Genomic DNA, 20142 nt, shown 5'->3' with positions numbered 1-20142 from the left:
GGTACGTTACTGACTCAGCCCTCTTCCCACCGCCATCTGGGCATCATCCTCACTCCTTCACTCAATCTGTCCCCCCATATTCAACACATTACCAGCAAATTTCGAGGTCGGGTTTTTCTTTTAAACCACATGTCCAACTTCCTTCCTTTTCCTGCTGTGAATCTTTTGTATAAATGTTATGTTCGTCCCCTCCTTGAATATGCTGTTCCCGTTTGGATGTTTTTTCGTTTCAGCCACCATGTCCACAACCCTTGATAAACTGCAGGCTACTGCTGCTAGAGCATACTTAAATAGTAAACTCAAGCGTCGGCCTGACTGGACGACTTCCAAAGAAGACCTCAATGTTCTGTCCTCTTGGGAATCGTTAGCATGGCGACGGCAGATTCTTGGCCTTGTCTATTTCCACCATGTATTCTCCCAATACCCCTCCTTGTTGTCTCACTTCCAGCTACCCTCTTCCCAAAGCAGTCGTCACCCTTCATCCATAATTCTTCCTAAAGCTGGCACCTTCTTTCGTAAATAAACCCTTTTTTCTTTGAGTGTTGCCTGGAATAAACTTCCTGAAGATATTCGTTCACTCTCTACAACAGCGGAATTTAGTATCGCTGTTCGTCGGTATCATTCGCAATCTATGTTTTCTTTGAAAGGTATTCCTGACTTTTGTGTCTAGGCTAACCACATCTATGATAGTTTCAATAGTTTGTGTATATGTCAGTTATAGTAGTCCGCAATGCTGCTTTTCTAATTCTCATTATGATTAGCATGCAATGTACTACCCGAAGTACTGAATTTACTTCTTCTGCACTCTATATTCTAATGTATCTTCTACCTCTTCTCCCTTACGAACATACTTTCTCATTTTCCATACTTATATAGGAGACTCCCTTCGATAGGCATCTATTTGCCTCTGGAGGATCCGTGAAATAAAAATCAACCAATCAACGTGCTCTGATAATATTGAGCATCTCCACTGTTGGGTGGTTGTTGCTTTGCATTGTCGAATTGTGGTTTGACCGTTCTGTCTGGTCTTGCCATCCCGTTATCGCACCAGGCCAGGATTCCATGAAGCCTTCGAATGTCACTCGCGCTCAGCACGATAGCGCTTACCTTCCCTTATTTGGAATTAACACTAATGTTCATCACCCTTCCCAGTTGGAAGGCCGTTGGTTAGCACTATCGAATAGTGCTCAAGCTGACTTCCATGCCATGGAATGTCTCAGTACTCCTTAGGAGTTTTGCGCTACATTATGCACGTCTGGTTGTTCAAATCCGGTCCAGTTGATGGGCCGGGTCGCGTAACTTTTGCCCATCTTTTTCAAAGTTACAACTAATCTTTTCATTGGATCCCCATCTGGGTTAAAGCAAAACTGTTACAGTTTTTTTAACCTTTAAAAGGTTTTGCACGGACGTTTCTTTCGATAGTCATTTTGGAAAATACATCACAATAGGAGACATGTTGATAAATGCAGAGAATGTGATACTTTTTGTATGAAGCTCTGCATCTGGTGCATTGAGCACTCTTCCGAGGACCACACCCAGCTTTCCGTGTGAGAATGTGAAACATCTAGGAGAAACTTTTAGTTACACAATGCGAAATATGCAATGTAAACTAGCAAGATAATGTGGTGTAGGAATGGCAAAAAAGAAGAAAAAAACATGGACTAGAAATAGGACTAAACGATTAGGGTTTTACATGTAGTTAGTTTTAATTCAAGCGATACGTGGCTGGGGAAGCCAATGACCACTGGCAAGGAAAAGAGTACGATTTCGAAAAGAAAAGGAAAACAACTGAGAAATGGAAGCAGATATGGATAATATTGAGGACAAAGGCAAGCCGTTTATCATGTATAGCGAAAGAAAAGATTTACCCGATGGAGTTTATTATAATTATTAATGACGTGATTAATACAGGAAACTTTGAGTGTGGGGGTGGGCGTGTTTTCGTTTTATGAGCCTTACTACTTGAGCAGCAAGGCAAAAAGTCCAAATTGAAAGTCATGTTAGCTTTCCTCTCCGTAATCAAAAGCGCATTCCCAGAGGAAATTCACCAAAGTAACAATTCTGTGAAGATAGAAGACGAGAAAGGACGAGATAGAGTGCAGAGTGCACCGACCTGAGGAATTACAAAAAACTTGATTAGGAGGCTTTTTCAAACAATGCACAAGGTTAGGCATGGAAGATTGTTCTGTAAGAGATTGGCACTGATACAGAGAATAAGGCACATTATACACGTACACCTGTGACTATACAGAGATGCTCACCAAACTACAAGGGCGAAATGAATGCGCACAGTCAGTTACTACGGGCAAACAAATTCATACTGTGGCTGCGGGGAGGATTCAACGACACCATAAGCATCACTTTTGGTGAGTGAACTCTCCACAATGTTAGCATCTTCATAGGCTGCATTTTGTGTCGGACTTGGAACTTCGGTCTTGACCGGCTTGTTTTGTATCTTCCGATAGACTATTATGGCAACCAAAGTTGCTGCTATGAACCCGAAAACCATCCCACCTACAACACCGCCGATAACTGTGCCAAGTGTGTATAGCGATTGGATTTCAATATCTGCTAGAGGAGAGAAAACATAGCACATTACAGGTTTCAACATCAATCATGCAAAAGTTTGTTTTCCAACTACGATCTCAGGACTTGAACCGACTGTTTATAGTTGTGAGGGACAAGACAGTGTTTTTTCGAATTTTTTTATTATTAAAAGCACACAAACTTGGAAAAAGAGGTGGGAAGTGGATCATGGACGCCGACATGCTAAAAATGTCCTGTGAGAAGTGTGGACTGAGACACCTAATCTTTATGAAAAGAAAGCCCATGAAGTTAACATCCTGAAGCAACAGCGCAACAAACTCTCCCACATGACCCGCCAACATGGCTGTGCAAATGCAGCCAGCAATCTAGATGAAAAAATTCACGGTTCGCTTGAGACTCGGTTTCTCTATAAAGAGGCCGAGTTTTCCACATCCGTAGGAACGCCAACGCCCTTCAAGGATCAAGGCACAGATGCAGCTCCTAAAGCGATGGGAGGTGAGTCCATCAGCTCACCAGCATGTGGTCAAAGACCGAAAATCCCATTCACTGTATCCATGTTTTCCTCGTGACAGGCCACGAGTTCCCCATTAACTGTGGGTCGCAGCACGGCTGGAAAACATCCTTCCGCTTCCAAGCAGGACTTGAACCTGGTACACTATGTTTCTCAATCATGGTCTTAGACCATCCCACTATGCCTGCCTGCTAGAGGAAAAGGGTCGTGAACTTGAAAATCAAAACGACGGAGCCCAGATGTTCCGTGCTGTGCATCTACCGAAGCGTAAAAAGAAGTCGCCAAAAGTGGTGAATATTGCCCAAGGGAAACTCGTCCTTCACCCGATGGAGTCAACTTCAATAATCGGAAATTACTTCTCAGCAGCGTTCACTGATTCGAGCTGCGCACCTCTACGCCAAGAGAAGAAACCTCTTGGGATACCGATTACTAGTGGCGAGGCAGAAGTCAGGTCAGCAGCACGACGCCTAAATAACGGCAGATCGATTGGACGGAACGACCTACTTGCTGAACTCCCATTTCAGAAGCGTGAGAAGCCTAAAGGTCCACCATCGAACCTCAGCCTCATTGTGCTTCTCACTGCACCTAGGAAGGTGCTGTTTATCATTGCCCAAAATCTCATCAGCCATGCTGTCAACATGCTCCTGTCTCCGAACCAGAGTGGCTTCCGCAGTGGTAAAAGTACAGCTGATGTAGTATGGTCCGACAGATGGATCGCGGCACGGTGCAAACGAGTGAAGGAATCACTTGGCATGCTCAGCATAGACATGTCGAAAGCGTTCGACACAATATTCAGGTACCGTTTGTTCAATATATCAGCTAGCTTTCTTGAGAATGATGAGGTCACCATTATCTCCTACCTACTCAAGAACACGTCTCTTGAGGTCCTGTTACCTGTAGGGAAGAGCGAGCAGTTCCAGACCACACAAGGGACACCACAGGGCGACTCACTATCACCTGCCCTTCTCGTTATCTACCTCGACGCAGTGCTTCAGGAGGTGAGACAGATTAGCTGCGCAAGTCCCGACCTAGATGTCAGGTTCGGCTTACCAACTGATACAGAGCACGCCGACGATGTCGACTTCCTATCGTCTGACTGCAAACGTATTCAAGAGCTCCTACCCGACATTGCAAAGTGCCTCGAAGCCTGTGACCACAACATCAAGGAGTCTAAAACAGAACTCACAAACATCATACGGCCCAAAGACAGAGTTTGCAAAGATTGGCGCCTCGCTAGGAAGCTGGACTCCCTCATTGGTGACCACGAGGATGCTGCGTGGAGAATGTAACTCACTGCAGTGCTGCTGCTGCCCTGCACCGGCTCTGGGCATTGTCACAATGTGGATACGTAGTTCGATTGTAAACGAATCGTTTAGAGTACGGCTGTACAAGGTATTCGTCTTGTTAGTCCTGTTCTATAACAACGGGACTATGGGTCTCAAGGGCATCGCTATGCATAGAGTTGATGCGTTCCACAGACAACAACTGCGCAAAGGTATTGGCATACAGTGCCCATCTAAGATCAAGAATAACACACTGTACAAGAGTACCAGCGCTTTGGCCGAGTGGTTGTGGGCTTGCCTGCGAATCACAAGGTCCTGAGTTCGAGACCGGCGCTGGGAGCATGGAGCTAGTACTGTGCTAGCAAATGCGGTGATGCAAGCGTGAACCACTTTATATGCAGTGAACTGCGCCGACACTCAAGGTCAACTGGGTACTCACTACTGGGAGTGAGGGTAACATGGATGCAGCTAACGAGGTTAACCCCCTTGTCGGGCATTGGTTGTGAGACTTACGACCTCCGTAACGCGGACGTGCAAATTTTACTTTACTACAAGAGGACAAACTCAACAGCACTGTCTTGGTATCTCCGTCCAAGGAGCCCCCTCGCGTCTGTTTGGGCACGTGCTGCGGCTGGACCGGAGTGCGCCCGCGAACCTCTCATTGTGCTCCTACTTCAAGCCATCCACTGAGCCTACTTGGAGGGGCAGGCCATGCACAACTCTGCCAGTCGTGCTCTGAAGAGCACCGCCCAGAACCTGGGGCTAGGAGCTACCTCCGTGGCTGTATCCTGGAGAGATATGTTAGTGCTCATGGATGAACCATGGCAATGATCAGCAGATTCAACTCGATTGCGCTGCTAGTTTGCTTGGAGCCACACTGACTCACGCTGCTATTTGGTGTTCATGAGGTGTTTGTCGCGCTGGAAACGGAACGTGTCTGTGAGATTGTATCCCTGGTGATGTTTGCACCCGTAGAGCACTATATAAGTGGTGCTCTTCAGGCACAATAGCTTCCTCAGCCTGCTCAAGCTGAACTGTTGAGGGGTGATATCCCCGAAACACTGTGTATTGAGCAGGGAGTGGTGCTTTCTTGCAGATTTGCTGAGTCCAAGGTTCGATGGACTTATCGTGTGCTGTGGATGGCGGTCACGAGTCAGTCAAGTGTCAAGTGAAGTCAGTGGAATAGCGCGAGCTCCAGTGTGGGAGCAAACCCATTCCTATTATTAGAACTAAAACTAATACAAGAAATACTCATTTTCTAAAGCTAGCACTATTTAAGGTGTGATTACATGACCAACGAGCAGTGTGAAAAGTGTGGATTAGAGAAATCCAGGTGAGAAAGGTACATGCATGTGAGTGGGTATGTGGGTGTTGGTATGATATTCGAAGAGTGTAAGTGATGTGACAAGCATCTTTCCTTTCTGTTCCAATTCTTAGTGTGATGACAATTTCTGATTATTATCATAATTATGAAAATGACGTTCAACTCCTTACATATTGTTCCATTGTTCTCGTGGTAGGCGTGCGCTCACGGTATTTTCATTGGTGGAGAAATGTTAAGAGAGCATGTCTGAGAATACCAAAGTATGTGTGCAAGTGGATCTCTCCGATTTCGCTCAAAATTTGCAGGAAGGTTCCCTTTGGGGTGTGGATCGCTCGTGCAAAGCCCTTGAAAAAGTTTCTGAAGGGAACCGTGAAATTTGCATACCCCTCAAAAATGGCCGAAATATCACATTATTTATGGGTCTAGAAACGAGTCACGCCACAGCGTATACGAACAAGCTATGAACAAAACTCCATCAAGCCAACATTGCCTCACCTTAGAAGAGTTCCTGGAGCAGTACCGCTTAGCCACGCCAGCATCCCAGAAGACGAGGTCCATCACCCCCTGACGCCACAAATGATCGTCTTGAAAATAGCCAATTTACAAGCGCTGGCAAAACAGCCAGCTACGTCCTCAATTGGCCAGAACTATACACCGGCAGATAGTAGAACACCTCTTCTAGCGCTGAGGACATGTCCCCCATCTTCCTTTTGGGGTTTTCTTGAAATAAACTTTTTTGAATTTTTCCACTCGACCATGCTGAAATACGGCCAAAGTCATACCTGCGCAGGAAAGCTCGCCCCTCCGCGACGTCTCCTCAGCAATTTCTACTCCAACACTACTCCCAAGGCCGCAGAACAAAGTGTAGTGTTGACTCTGACAAGGAAAAGCAGCGGTGATCACTTGTCACTCCAAACGACAAGCTTCTCCTTGCGCCACCAATAAATTTTTGTGCGACTGTTGATGCAAAAGTGACTGAAGGCCTGATCAGCTGAGCGCAGTTTTTGAATTTTATTGCAAGATGCACGGTGAAATCACGTGCCTTGTGACGCAAGAATGCCAAGTCGCGTGGATCACGGCTCACGAGATTTCAGAGTCACCTTTGTCAAGTGCGCTTGTTACTCGCCTTGAACGCCCGTTGGTCTGGAAGTGATCACACTTCTGTTGTTACTGCGCTCAAGAACACGCTGACCGTGTTGTAGGCCTACGAACCGGGACTTTCCCTGACCATGTAGGTCGAAGACCAGTGAAATGATGATGAAATCACATTCTTTATGACGTAAGAAATCTCTCATGCAGTTCACGCAACAAGTGCGTGCAGCCAGTGCTACTCGCGTTCCAGTCAACACAAAGGGACCGAGCTAGCCGCTTTTGTCGAGCATCGACATGAAAACAAGGGACTTTACTGTTGGACTATATTCGGGATTGCAGGAGGTAAGTGTGAAAGACGAATAACTCTCCATGCTGTACGAGGGGCATAATTATTTCAACGGCTTGCTGCCATTGCAACACTCATAGGACAGTTTGTGGGGGTTCTCAGCAGTTCAAGCAGGAAATGAAGCTCATCTTACCTCTGCCATCATGGTCTGTTCCGAGTAGCGTTCCAGGCACATTCGCGATCGATGGCCGCGTATCGTGATGCAGGAAGCGTCATCCTACGTCACAGAGCACGCGATCTCATCGTGCATCTTGCAATAAGATTCAAAAACTGCGCTCAGGCCTTCAGTCACTTTTGCATCAACAGTCGCACAAAAATTTATTGGTGGCGCAAGGAGAAGCTTGTCGTTTGGAGTGACAAGTGATCACCGCTGCTTTTCCTTGTCAGAGTCAACACTACACTTTGTTCTGCGGCCTTGGGAGTAGTGTTGGAGTAGAAATTGCTGAGGAGACGTCGCGGAGGGGCGAGCTTTCCTGCGCAGGTATGACTTTGGCCGTATTTCAGCATGGTCGAGTGGAAAAATTCAAAAAAGTTTATTTCAAGAAAACCCCAAAAGGAAGATGGGGGACATGTCCTCAGCGCTAGAAGAGGTGTTCTACTATCTGCCGGTGTATAGCTCTGGCCAATTGAGGACGTAGCTGGCTGTTTTGCCAGCGCTTGTAAATTGGCTATTTTCAAGACGATCATTTGTGGCGTCAGGGGGTGATGGACCTCGTTTTCTGGGATGCTGGCGTGGCTAAGCGGTACTGCTCCAGGAACTCTTCTAAGGTGAGGCAATGTTGGCTTGATGGAGTTTTGTTCATAGCTTGTTCGTATACGCTGTGGCGTGACTCGTTTCTAGACCCATAAATAATGTGATATTTCGGCCATTTTTGAGGGGTATGCAAATTTCAAGGTTCCCTTCAGAAACTTTTTCAAGGGCTTTGCACGAGCGATCCACACCCCAAAGGGAACCTACCTGCAAATTTTGAGCGAAATCGGAGAGATCCACTTGCACACATACTTTGGTATTCTCAGACATGCTCTCTTAAGATATTTTAAAAACACAGCCACATTGCAAGGTAAATACCTAATCACAACTTCTCTTTTTATTTTGGAAGCTGCCGTGGAGTCTTCCCATCATTTCAAAAAGTACCTTATTCCTTAAATCCATATGTTCAATCTGCGTTTGAATTAGGTGCTGAAGAATAGTCGAATGCCTTCTCCACTGGTTGCGACAAAGAAACTTTCTCGCCGGTAACACAACATAAAACACTAATTTTTAGGAAATTAGCGAGCACATTTGGACCGCTTGAGTACTTATCAGACTGTACTTACCGTCAGTAATAGTGGTATATCCAGGGGTACATCTAGTTGTTGATCCAGGTATTGATCCCGTCGTGGAGTTAACTGAAATGACAAAACATGAATACGTGCAGGAAGTTGCTAGTAACACGCAACGGACATTGTTAATTTATCTATATCGTACCCATATACGGACGCCTACTTATGAGATAGTACGTCTTTAAAATCATACAGGGGAGAGCATTTTCTGTGTGAAAGGGAAAGAACAATTCCCCATTTCACACTAAAATAGTTCTAGAATAGTTCTAGTATGCATAATGATGGTGCAAGTGTGAAACTGTGGTTTGAAAAGAGAATTTTGTTCCACCTTACTTGTATGGAATAACTAGACATTTTCTTGGTTCAAAACAGATCCAGACGGACTAACTGGACCGCAAACGGTGGCAAGGTAGGTTGGCCGCTTTTAAGGACACGGATGTGGCGGTCTGTCAGGTTACTCCGGAGCCAGGCTAGGAGGGGGCCACTTACGCCGCATCGCTCAGCCTTGTGGAGGACGCCGTTGTACGAGACCTTGTCGAAGGCCCCAACATTATCTACTGCAAGGAATCTGACGAGTCCTCCACCGGCAGCTGCAAGTTTCCACTCATGCTGAAGAGCAATCTGCAGATCGGAGGTTCTTCTGCTGGAAGTTGGAGAGGCTGCGGTTCACGATGCACTCAATGCACTTAGACATTATGGACAGTAGTGATATGGGGCGGTAGTTTCTGGGGTTCGAATTGGGGCCTTTCTTGTGTATTGGCACGACATTGGCACCCTTCCACATGGCAGGTTGGTGTCCACTGCAGAAGCACAGGGTGAACAGCTTGGATAGGGGCAGGGCCAGAGAGTCGGCACATTTTCTCAGGCCTGTGGCTTTACTTGGATTGAGAGCTCGGAGTGTCTGGCGTACGGTGGCTTGGGGGAAGTTGGACTGTTGCAAGCGTATTTGCGGTGCGCCGGCGGACATGCGGGATCGGCCTTGACGGTTCTACAAAGTCATCTTCTAGGCTGCACTTCTGGGCAATTTACTTCCCATGATGTTAGCCTTGTCGTGGCTTTTGGTTTCATTCCATGCCATCGGGGTCAACCAGGACTGGGAGGGAGCTGTCCGGGCCATACCCTCCAACTCGTTTAGTCACGCTCCACCACTACCTGTCCTCTACACTGCCCGTCCGGACCCGTTGCTTGAAATAGTTGAGATGTCTGGCTTTTGGCATCGGCAGAAGGAATACGAAAATCTCCATTTCCCCAATCTTGCCACACATAACACAATGCAGGAACGCACTGCTGATACCGGGATAATCAGCTGACACGATGGTCGACTACTGGAACGACCTCCAGTATTTGCTGGATATCTATGGTAATCTAACTGTGAATTTCATATAGGAAAAATGTCTAAAGGCGGCAAGGGACACCAGTCTGCCAGAAGTTGTTCTTCAGTAACTCTTCAAACCATAGATCATCCAGTCTCGTAGCGGGAGTACCGTACTCGCACGATCAGTGTCCCTCTGGCACAATTTTTGCAGTGCCCATTCAAGATGGGCACCTATTCAAGAACGGGCACTATGCAAGAGAGGGCACTCTTGTTTCATCACTGGTCCATTTGCGTTACCAGCGTTAAACAAAGCATACACAGACCCTTAAGAGAGCATTTCTAAGAAAACCAGAACATATGTGCAAGTCGATCTCTCAGATTTTGCTCAAATCTTGCAAGCAGGCTTGCTTTGGGGTGTAGATCGACATTCCAAAGCCCGCGCAAAATCTTTTGAAGGGAACCATGAAATTGGCATACCCATCAATATTGGCCCTATATTGGCACGATTTATGGGTCAAGAAACGAGCCACGGCACAGCGTACAAAAACAAGCTACGAACAAAACTCCATCAAGCCAACATCACCTCACCTTAGAAGAGTTATTGGGGCAGCACCACTTAGCCACGCCAGCATCCCAGAAGAGGAGGGCCATCATCCCTTGACGCCACACATGATTTTTTTAAACAACTATTTTGTAATACTTGATGTATAGATATAAGTGTAATGGGTAGCCGAGTGGTAGGCGCGGTGAAATTAACAAGAATTACTTTTATTCTACTTCTTTCAGGTACACACCTGAGATATAATTATTAGTGAAAGAAGAAACGGCAGAATAACTGACTTTCTCTCCGGTGCTCACCTAGAGGCTGAATCCTTATTCTTCGAGTTAGCTTTCATTGCTATCCAATCTAATCTAATCTAATCTTATCTTTCTCAAAACAGAAATGCGCAGCCGCTTTTATGCAGCAGACGCCGTACGCTTACATACGGTGATACACTAAATATACATCAGGCAAAGCTCCGTATTAGTTCCGTACTGCTTCCGTATTGGTCGGGCAGGGATACTACACCCTCCCTTCCTACAGATAATCACGCCCTCGTGATTTTCAAAAAAATTGTGAAGAGTTACGAACACAGCGTCAACCGGAAGATGGCAAATTATATCGGAAATGATAACGTTTAGAGTAGACAGAAGAAATGAACTGATAACAAATCATAAAGTAGAAGCACACCAGGTTCACACGATCTCACGGGGTCAAAAGGGGAAAGAACTGTCCTCCAAATAGGACCTGAAAATCCACAGCACTCTTGCTGCACAACGCTGGCACAACCCGCCAGGAACATCGCAGTTCAAAAACCGAACTGAATACACTATAACTATAAGGGGCGTTGTCACACACATTGTCCCACGTTAGCTGGGTAAACCGTGGCTCACCATGATCAGACGCCTACCAAACTAAACTGGATTCACACACTCGCATAAAGGAAGACTGAAAAGAACAGGGAGACTGAAGGAAGACAGGAAAGAAAATGCCATACCTGGAATCAGCGTTAGTAACCACGGCGGCGGCTGGAGCTATGGTGGAGGGCAAGCCAGGTTTTATCTTCATCTTGGTTGAGCCGGTCACTCAGAGCGGCTAGCTCGGCGTCAGACAAATGACCTGATTGACCTCCCTCCTCGTCTTGAATCGTGGTCTTCACATTGTCGATAGCATCGCTTTGCGCGACGTAAAGAGTGATGGTCTAGCCAGGAAGAGTGTTGACGAAATTCTGCATTTCACCACGGAGACGAAGTACCAAGTGAATAGTGGACTCCTGCTGAAAGTTGTAGTCACTCAGGGTTCGGCCGTCTGCCAACTACGCGCCGGCAAAAATCAAATGCTGCTGGTCTTGGGGAATACCCTCCTTGTCTTGGTCAGCAGCCTGCATGTCGTCGTCCTCATCAGCTTCGCCATCACCACCGATAGTATACATGTAGGTAGCGGGTTGCTTGAAATCGCCATCGGAGTCTCCAATGGATGCCGTGCGGAAAGAATGGTGATCCACGCTAGCACCCTGACTGTGCTGCAGGCTAATAAGCATGGCCAGGCCCAGGAAAGCATGAAACACGATTCTCATCTTGATTCGTCGCACGGAGCTGCAGCGGGTTGAGCCATGGGGGTCTGGGGTCGAATCACGTTGTTTTATTTTACAAAAACACACCGCTGCCACCAATGTAATGGGTAGCCGAGTGGTAGGCGCGGTGAAATTAACAAGAATTACTTTTATTCTACTTCTTTCAGGTACACACCTGAGATATAATTATTAGTGAAAGAAGAAACGGCAGAATAACTGACTTTCTCTCCGGTGCTCACCTAGAGGCTGAATCCTTATTCTTCGAGTTAGCTTTCATTGCTATCCAATCTAATCTAATCTAATCTTATCTTTCTCAAAACAGAAATGCGCAGCCGCTTTTATGCAGCAGACGCCGTACGCTTACATACGGTGATACACTAAATATACATCAGGCAAAGCTCCGTATTAGTTCCGTACTGCTTCCGTATTGGTCGGGCAGGGATACTACATAAGGAAGAATAATAATACGAATAATTAAAAAGCTTCCGTGGAGATAAAAATGTAATCAACGCAATAAATAGAGTAAGCTGCGCACTCAGTACAAACACCACAAGCAAAACTTGTTTTCATGTAAATAAAGAAGCTTGTTCCTAAACGTTTTCGTCGCCATCTCATCAGGGGATTACTGGCAAATCAACAAAAGCTCTTAACTCAATATATATACGCACAATGCAAGGAATATTTTAGACCCTAACTAGCGCGATAAAATGAGAGCTGAAAGAAACATTAAACCATTCAACGATATCAGGTGACAACAGATGCGATAAATTCACCACTAGAAAGTTACCATGCAAACACAAACGAGAACTACTGATCTAAATTCACAAACAATTTTAACGTAAACAAATTCTTTTTCTGCCTACACAAAATCGGCTTGGTGGTAAAAATGTAGATAGACTCCAATACACGCAAATACCTTTGACTACGTGAACGAGACCAAACAGAAAAGCAATCATCAGCATAACTAGAACCACAATCACTATTCTGAACAAGATGGTTGGCAACAGAAGATGCATGCACCCTAACAACCCTACTAGAACCAGTACATACTTTGGAATGACGTAAAAATGAAACCCACCTGACATTCCTTGCCGCTACTGCCAATCCAGACGAGGCCGATGTAGATGTCAGTACCAAAGGCACGTCCGTTACTGGCACTGCCTGCTGCGATGATGCTCCCTTTGACGTTCCAATGGCTGTTGATGTTGATGAAGAGGAGGAGGGAGATAAGGAAGACGCTGACGACGACGATGACGACAACGACGGAGACGATAGAGACTCTGCTAACCTCGCCCTTGAGCGAGTCACTGGTCCCGCAGACACACCATCCCGTGGCTTCTTCGGTGGCCGGCCACGATTTTTGCCACCTAAGGTGGACACACCGGATGACGGTACCAAGGAAGTCAAAGAAGACGAAACCGCAGATACCAACGCTGATGACGGGATAGAAGGAAGAGACGGTAAAGACGAAGGCAATGACGAACAAGCCGATGCCGACGAAGAAGACAGCGACACCCCAGTTGGTTCCGTCCCCAGCGAGGGAGCACCTCCAGTCGCAGTACCAATCTTTGGGGGACGACCTCGTCTAGGCCTTGACGACCGTGCCTCACCAGCATGTGCCTTACCGTGCCTCACCAGCATGTGCCTCTTCACGTTATGCCTGTAGAGAGAGAGAGCGCGTTTCATGTAACTATGCAACAAGGCGTTACTTTAGTAACGTCTTGCACTAGCCAGGGTCCGCGCAGCTTTTATTTGGTATTAATTTGTTGTGTCGTCGGGGATGCCTGCCAAGTACTATCCCGTACATGTCTCGTATTGTACCATGAACAGGCGCCAAACAGCGGGGGCTCATACACGTACCCTGTTTATAAAATCGATTCGGACACATCCCTGTGCTGAAACAAACTGAGCAGTATTCATAAACTTAGTCTCTTAGGAGAAGCGAACTGATCCACCGGCGATTGTTTCGTCTACTTGTTTGCACCACCCGTGTCACCGACTATCTCGTATAAGGTGTCCCTGAGTCACGCGGTCACTAAGGTGGCTGTCGCCCCTTACTGGCTGCCGTCAAGCTATACAATGACTTGCCCAACGAGTTTTACTCTGCCGCAAACGAGAGAGCTTGAAAGCTCAGGGCCCTAAGCGATGCTTTTTGCCTGGCTCATCATGCATATTATTCAAACTGATCGGTTACATCATTTTATTGAAAAAAGTATCCATCAAGAAAGGTTTGCTCCCCACACCGGAGCTCGCGCTATTCCGCCGACTTTACTTGACACTTGACTGACTCACGACTGCCATCCAGAGCACACGAGAAGTCCATCGAACCTTCGACTCGGCAAATCTGCAAGAAAGCACCACTCCCTGCTCAATACACAGTGTTTCGGGGAATTAACCCCTCATCAGTTGAGCCTGAGTAGGCTGAGGAAGATTGTGCCTGAAGAGCAAGTAAAGTCGGCGGAATAGCGCGAGCTCCGGGGTGGGGAGCAAACCTTTCTTACAAATCATCGCCGAAGTCGCAACCACTACTTCGTACTGTTGTGCCCAGCGCGGGCTTGTGACTAGTTGGTTTGGAGGTGACAGCGTTGCGAATGACCGAGGGTCCTCGACGTCTGTCTCACCGTCCAGGAGCGACACTGACTCACGCTACTATCTGGTGTTCACGAGGTGTTTATCGCGCTGGAAGCGGAGCGTCTCTGTAAGTTTGTATCCCTGGTGATGTTTGTGCCTGGAGAGCACTATATAAGTGGTGCTCTTCAGGCACAATCTTCCTCAGCCTACTCAAGCTCAACTGAATTCCCCGAAACACTGTGTATTGAGCAGGGAGTGGTGCTTTCTTGCAGATTTGCCGAGTCGAAGGTTCGATGGACTTCTCGTGTGCTCTGGATGGCAGTCGTGAGTCAGTCAAGTGTCAAGTAAAGTCGGCGGAATAGCGCGAGCTCCGGTGTGGGGAGCAAACCTGTCTTACAAATCATCGCCGAAGTCGCAACCACTACTTCGTAAAGTATCCATCAGTTCGAATAACAAACATGATGAGCCAGGTAAAAAGCATAGCATAGGGCACTGATCTTTCAAGCTTTCTCATGTTTTCACAGACTCTTAGATACTGGGGCACTAACCGAGTTATGATTCAAGAGAGCGCTCTTATCTCGCGAACACGATACTACAGCCAGGAAGAAGAACGATATGGTTTTCCGGGGAGATGAAGGCTGATTTTATGTGGGTCTAGTTCAAACCTGTCTTGCTCGAATTAGCCAGATTGATGCAGCTATTGAACACATTGGGTGCAAAGTACCACCTAATACCAGTTTTCATTTGTTTGAGGTGAAGATGCAAACGGGAAAATTATGGAGACAAAATTAACTTTCACCACCAGGACTCGAAGAAGAAAAATGCTTGAGGCCAGCGATGCTCTACCAACTCAGCTATGGTGTAGCTGTTATCCCAGGAGAGATGACTAAACATTTTCTTCGCACTACTTGATACAAATGTGGACTGTAAAATGTTCTAGGCTTAACTTGCACCATTTTTACGCATAGACCAGTAACCCGAAGCAGTCCATTGGCCAATAGTGAGGTTTGTATTCTTTGAATAGAAAGTATACGTACCCTAGTACAGTGCTGGCACCTGAAATCCGACCTCCTTGCTGAGGCGCCGCACCGGCAAGGGTGTCGGATTTCAGGTGCCAGCACTGTAGTATTCTTTTAGTTATAGTGGGAAAACCAAAACAGGCAGATGCCTAATAACAATGGACCCACTGTGTAGGGTGGAGTAGGGGGTGGGCATGGCTAATGGTAAATAGTGGCGGCAAAATAGAGCAGTTCCGGCACACCTACAGAAACATGGGCGTACAGCTTAAAGCATGCAAGAATGTGTTGCAAAGCGCTTGACTTGAAGGCGGCCAGTTTGGTGACGCCTCGGATAGGTGCATGGAGGGCGAAGACCCTTTCCAGATGGAGCTCCTGGTGAACAGATAGATATGGGGCATAAGCAAAGGATGCATACAGAAACTCAGGCAGCACAAAGCATTTGAAGTAGCAGATACGACATGAGAGGGGTAAAGATGCAGCATGGCGGACTATAACAGCTATTTTAGCAGAAAGCCTGATAGCAACACGTTGAACCATTGTCTGCTAGCACATTGACGTGTCAAAATGTAAGCCTAGATGCTTGGTTGATGCTACCACGGGCGCAGCAGGTCGAAGCTATCAGCCAGAACAGAACAATTTTACAATCACCTAGAGATATTTTAGCTCCTCCAGTATTCTCTGTGAGCTGTCCAAATCCACAATGGTTCTGCCACCATAATTTTTGGCATACCAATAGTATCCATGTGCATAATTCTAAGACCATCTCGGATTCTTCTGCAATTTTTGCCGCGGCAAAAGTACATAGCAATGCTTGACTCGGTCACTGGGGCTGTCAAACTTCCCATCACAAATGACCTTCAATTTCTCATCTGTTACAAGTATATGTACTGCCATGATTGGACCATGCTACATCCACAGATAGGCGAAGAGTGAGGCGTTAAATTCCATAGCGCACCTCCTTGCTGCCATGCAGAAGTATGTTGAGAGAAATGAACATATTTTGTACAGAAAAACTGTCACAACAGCCACTGAAGAGGATAGCAGCAAGCTTGGGTGAATTTCCTGCAGGTACACGTTGTTTGTAGGTCCACTGGTTGGTCTCCATACCGTCAAGTTCAGAAATCACCTGTACTACACATCTTGTGGAAGGGATCCTGATCTAATAATTTTCTGGTCATAATATTCACAAAACGCGGCGAGACAAATAGTCAATACTCCCCGATTCCGTCAAGCTGCTTTGAAGTCTGGGTGCTCATGTGATGCTAACAGGCTCTCCGTTGTTACTTCCAGCAGCTTCTCTCTCCCTGCGGCAGCGGCTATCAGCCTCTCTCTCCATCGTCGACAATTATCACAGATTCAACATTCTACATTTATCAGCAGAGGGTGATTACGTCTTGAGACGAATTTAGCGGATCAACAAAGCTTTGCTGCAGATAAATTCTGCTCTGGAGGACCCTCAGGATACCTGGAAGGGTATAGAAGACGGGATCGCTCACGATGTTGGGAGAACATAGAAAACAACCTCATCTTCGATTGAAAATTGGCCAAAAATTATTTGAAATGTATATGCGCAGTTGGATTTCCAACGGCAAGCTAATCCCTCGTTACGTCTTCAGCGCTCGCTCAACGAAATTCTAAAGTCGTCTTCCCGCTCGATTCCATCGCTTCTGGAGACTCTTTCTTGTTCTCTTTCACCTACCTTCATCTTGCCATCGAAACCTCGGCGTCGAAAATGAAGCAGGAGTGCCCCTTTAATGCGTGCGGGATATGCCAGAGGGACATGCACAACGAGTATCACAGTGTTGCACAAAATAATGAACTGAAAATGACACTGAGTTGCCTGAATAGCATGGAGATAGACTTACCAATGACGTCATGGGTGGTGGGTGTCGTTGCTGCGTCGGTTGTTATTGTTGTTGATGGTAGTGTTGGAGCCGCTGCAACAACACGAAGATGAAGACCGAGTCAGCGTTATTGTCTCATGCATGCTTTGTTTAAGGTGGAACGCGCCCCTTAGGAAAATCAGCCTACTGCGCAGTTTATTACTCATCACGATCGCTCGACAGAGTTTTCTCATTCCGTACAGAGTCCGCGGCCATCGGGGCCGCGGTATCCGGTTTGAGAATGCTTTGTCACTTTTTCGCTTAAATTTGCCTTGGTGATTGTTCTTTTCAGATTAGGTTTTGCAGTTATCCTTCTCCCTTTTGGACATTTGTGCCGTGCACAAGCGCTGGAAATATGTGCTCAAGGAGGAATGGCTTCAGGTATCCACCTGCACTTCGTCAAGACCTTGAGTACCAAGGACAAGCTAGCCATGGTTGGAAAAATGTCGCTCGATGCAAATACTGCTGTTCTGAAAAGTATTCGAGTTGTCATGTAGCCTCTTCATCCACGAAGGTATGAGTCCTAAAGTGACTACATAGTCGTTCGGACCTGAGAGAATGTAGCCCGCCAGTGTCCAGTGATTGTCTCGTAGTTTATAAACCTGTTGAGCTCGTAGCAGCCAAGCAACGAATATATGCAAGTTTGTAATCCAAGTAACGAGAGAGCTTCGAAGCTCAGGGCCCTACGCTATGCTTTTTGCCTAGCTCGTCATTCATGTTATTAGAACTGATGGAACTTTCTCTTTGGCCCCAACTTCGTTGCGGTCTTATAGTGTTTTCCATCGACCATGACGGCTAAAAAGCCCAACAATACCACAACGAACTGACCAGCTACTATAGCCTTCATCATTGTATTGCAAAAATAATCCCTCTATTCGAATAACATGATTGATGAGCTAGGCTAGAGACCATAGCGTAGGGCCCTGAGCGAAAGAAACAAGCAGCTGCTCCGATAGCACGGTGCAATGAAATATTTCTGAATTCAGGTTCTTGTTCAACCTGCGCAAAGTCCAGATTCGGTTACTGATTGACCATGTTTTCTTTCAGAAGTCTGCAGTCCGACGCGAGTCTCGTGGCTGAGGAAAAATACAGTGAATATACACTGGTCGAGGCTCTATGTGATGAATGGAGGTGAATATTAAGGTAAGTATATTTTATTATTATTATCACTCAATATGCGTCCTTTTGGACTCCTTAGCTCAGCACAAAGGAAATGAGGTCGTACCTGATAGCAATGAAATTATAACTTTTCCACAGCCAGAGTTAAACCAGGCCCGAACGCCAGAGTGCTCAAGCTGGCAAGTCAGTGAGCTCTGCGTAACGAAAACAGCAAAGGCACTATCCCACACAAAGCCACAAGAAGAGGAGCGAAATAGTCAATCTGCGGAGAGGAATTGTTTTATCCTTTGTGGACTCATCAGCGTAGAACAGAGAAAAATCTTGCCAGGCTGGTCAAACTGACAAGCCAGTATAATATTATTAACTAAGTAATGCAGCAAAGTACTTTCGTGACACTACGGCCATGATTGATCAGGTAATACTGATCGACGCGTTGTCTTTGCAAGGCAGGCAGATTTAGACGGGTAACTCACGATGACCAATGATGATTTCTTTGCCCTTTTTTTCTTGTTTCATTGATTCATAAAGAGCACAGTGCCATGAAGGCCATGTCAGGCATTGACCAGCTGCTAGGTAGCAGCGAATGTACCAGCGTTTGCATGCCAGAGCTGTTCCTGACGGAGCGACCAGTGCCTAAGAGCGACGAACCACAGCAGTGGTGGTAAAGCAAATCCAGCAGGTTTGACTTGTTGGTTCCCCTTGCATACCGCCTGCTCAGTGCACCTGGCACATTGGTGCCTTCGGAGAGGGTTTTCTCATTGTGAAGACGCTGCAGTCATCTATTGTGCAGAAGAATGTCGTTAGGCTGTTGTCCTCGTGCAAGAAAACCCTGCTGCCATCACCGGTATCCAGAGTGAGCTTGCAGCGTGTTGCGTGCACGCGGAGCCCAAGTAAGGTGCAACCTGGTGCTGGAGGAGGAGCTGCAACCGATCCTCAATCTGGCTGAGACCATTGCTTCTTGTGAGAGTGAGGTTACAGATAAGGAGGACGCAGAGTAACCGTTGTTCTAATGTATTGTTTTTACTGCAGGTACGTAATAAACTTTTACATGTATACTATTCCAGCCGCATTCCATCAATTTCAGGATAATTGTAGATAGGGGAGGTTATTTCGGCATGTTAGTGGTCTGTTCTGTCGATTACTTTTCATCTAAGTTAACAATGAGATGCACCGTTTAGTGACTTTTGTGATAGTTTTGAGGCGTTCACCATCTCCCTAGTTTGTGAAAAGATACTACGCTTTCCAACGGCCGTAAAAGAGTTGGAAAGCATGTGTCTTTGCGCGTAGCGATGACAATCATGATGGCTCGGATCAAGTTAGAGCAAAGCAGACACAGCTCAAAGTGGTCGTCACTTCGCTGTGGCCTACTTCCCTTATCCAAGTCTGTAACCAATACGCCAGAAGTTGCAACAACCTCTTCTTCACTATTACCAATAATGTACGTCTTGTCCTGAGAAGCACTTACCTCGACATTGGCCCATGGTCCAATAGAAGTTCACTTCACAAATACAGTTGACAGCCATTCCCATAACACGATTACAATCAACAACGTGCGTGTCATTGCATTCCTCCTGACAGCCTTGATCAGCAAAACAAAACCACATGAAAAGACATCACCAGTACGTAGCAGGCAAGGCAGAACAAAAGCATGTAATGTCAAAGACATGATCAGTGGATGATCGGCGGATGCATGCG

The 20142-nt window shown here is 46.4% G+C and overlaps 1 long non-coding RNA gene across 2 annotated transcripts; it reads right to left on the bottom strand.

Annotated features, from left to right (window-relative positions):
• Nucleotides 1-1735: 1735 nt before the first annotated feature.
• Nucleotides 1736-20018, bottom strand: LOC135816650 (uncharacterized). 2 transcript variants are annotated; one of them, XR_010553431.1, is made up of 3 exons: nt 19913-20018; nt 17311-17382; nt 1736-2568 (listed from the first exon to the last, which is right to left on the bottom strand). It is a non-coding gene; the product is annotated as an uncharacterized LOC135816650 (long non-coding RNA). The 2 variants fall into 2 exon arrangements; XR_010553430.1 differs by lacking the exon at nt 1736-2568 and adding an exon at nt 8424-8492.
• Nucleotides 20019-20142: the final 124 nt, after the last annotated feature.

Source organism: Sycon ciliatum, chromosome 5, assembly GCF_964019385.1.
Source record: "Sycon ciliatum chromosome 5, ocSycCili1.1, whole genome shotgun sequence".
In the NCBI taxonomy this organism is placed as follows: domain Eukaryota; kingdom Metazoa; phylum Porifera; class Calcarea; order Leucosolenida; family Sycettidae; genus Sycon; species Sycon ciliatum.
This window is presented reverse-complemented; position numbering and strand designations above follow the sequence as displayed.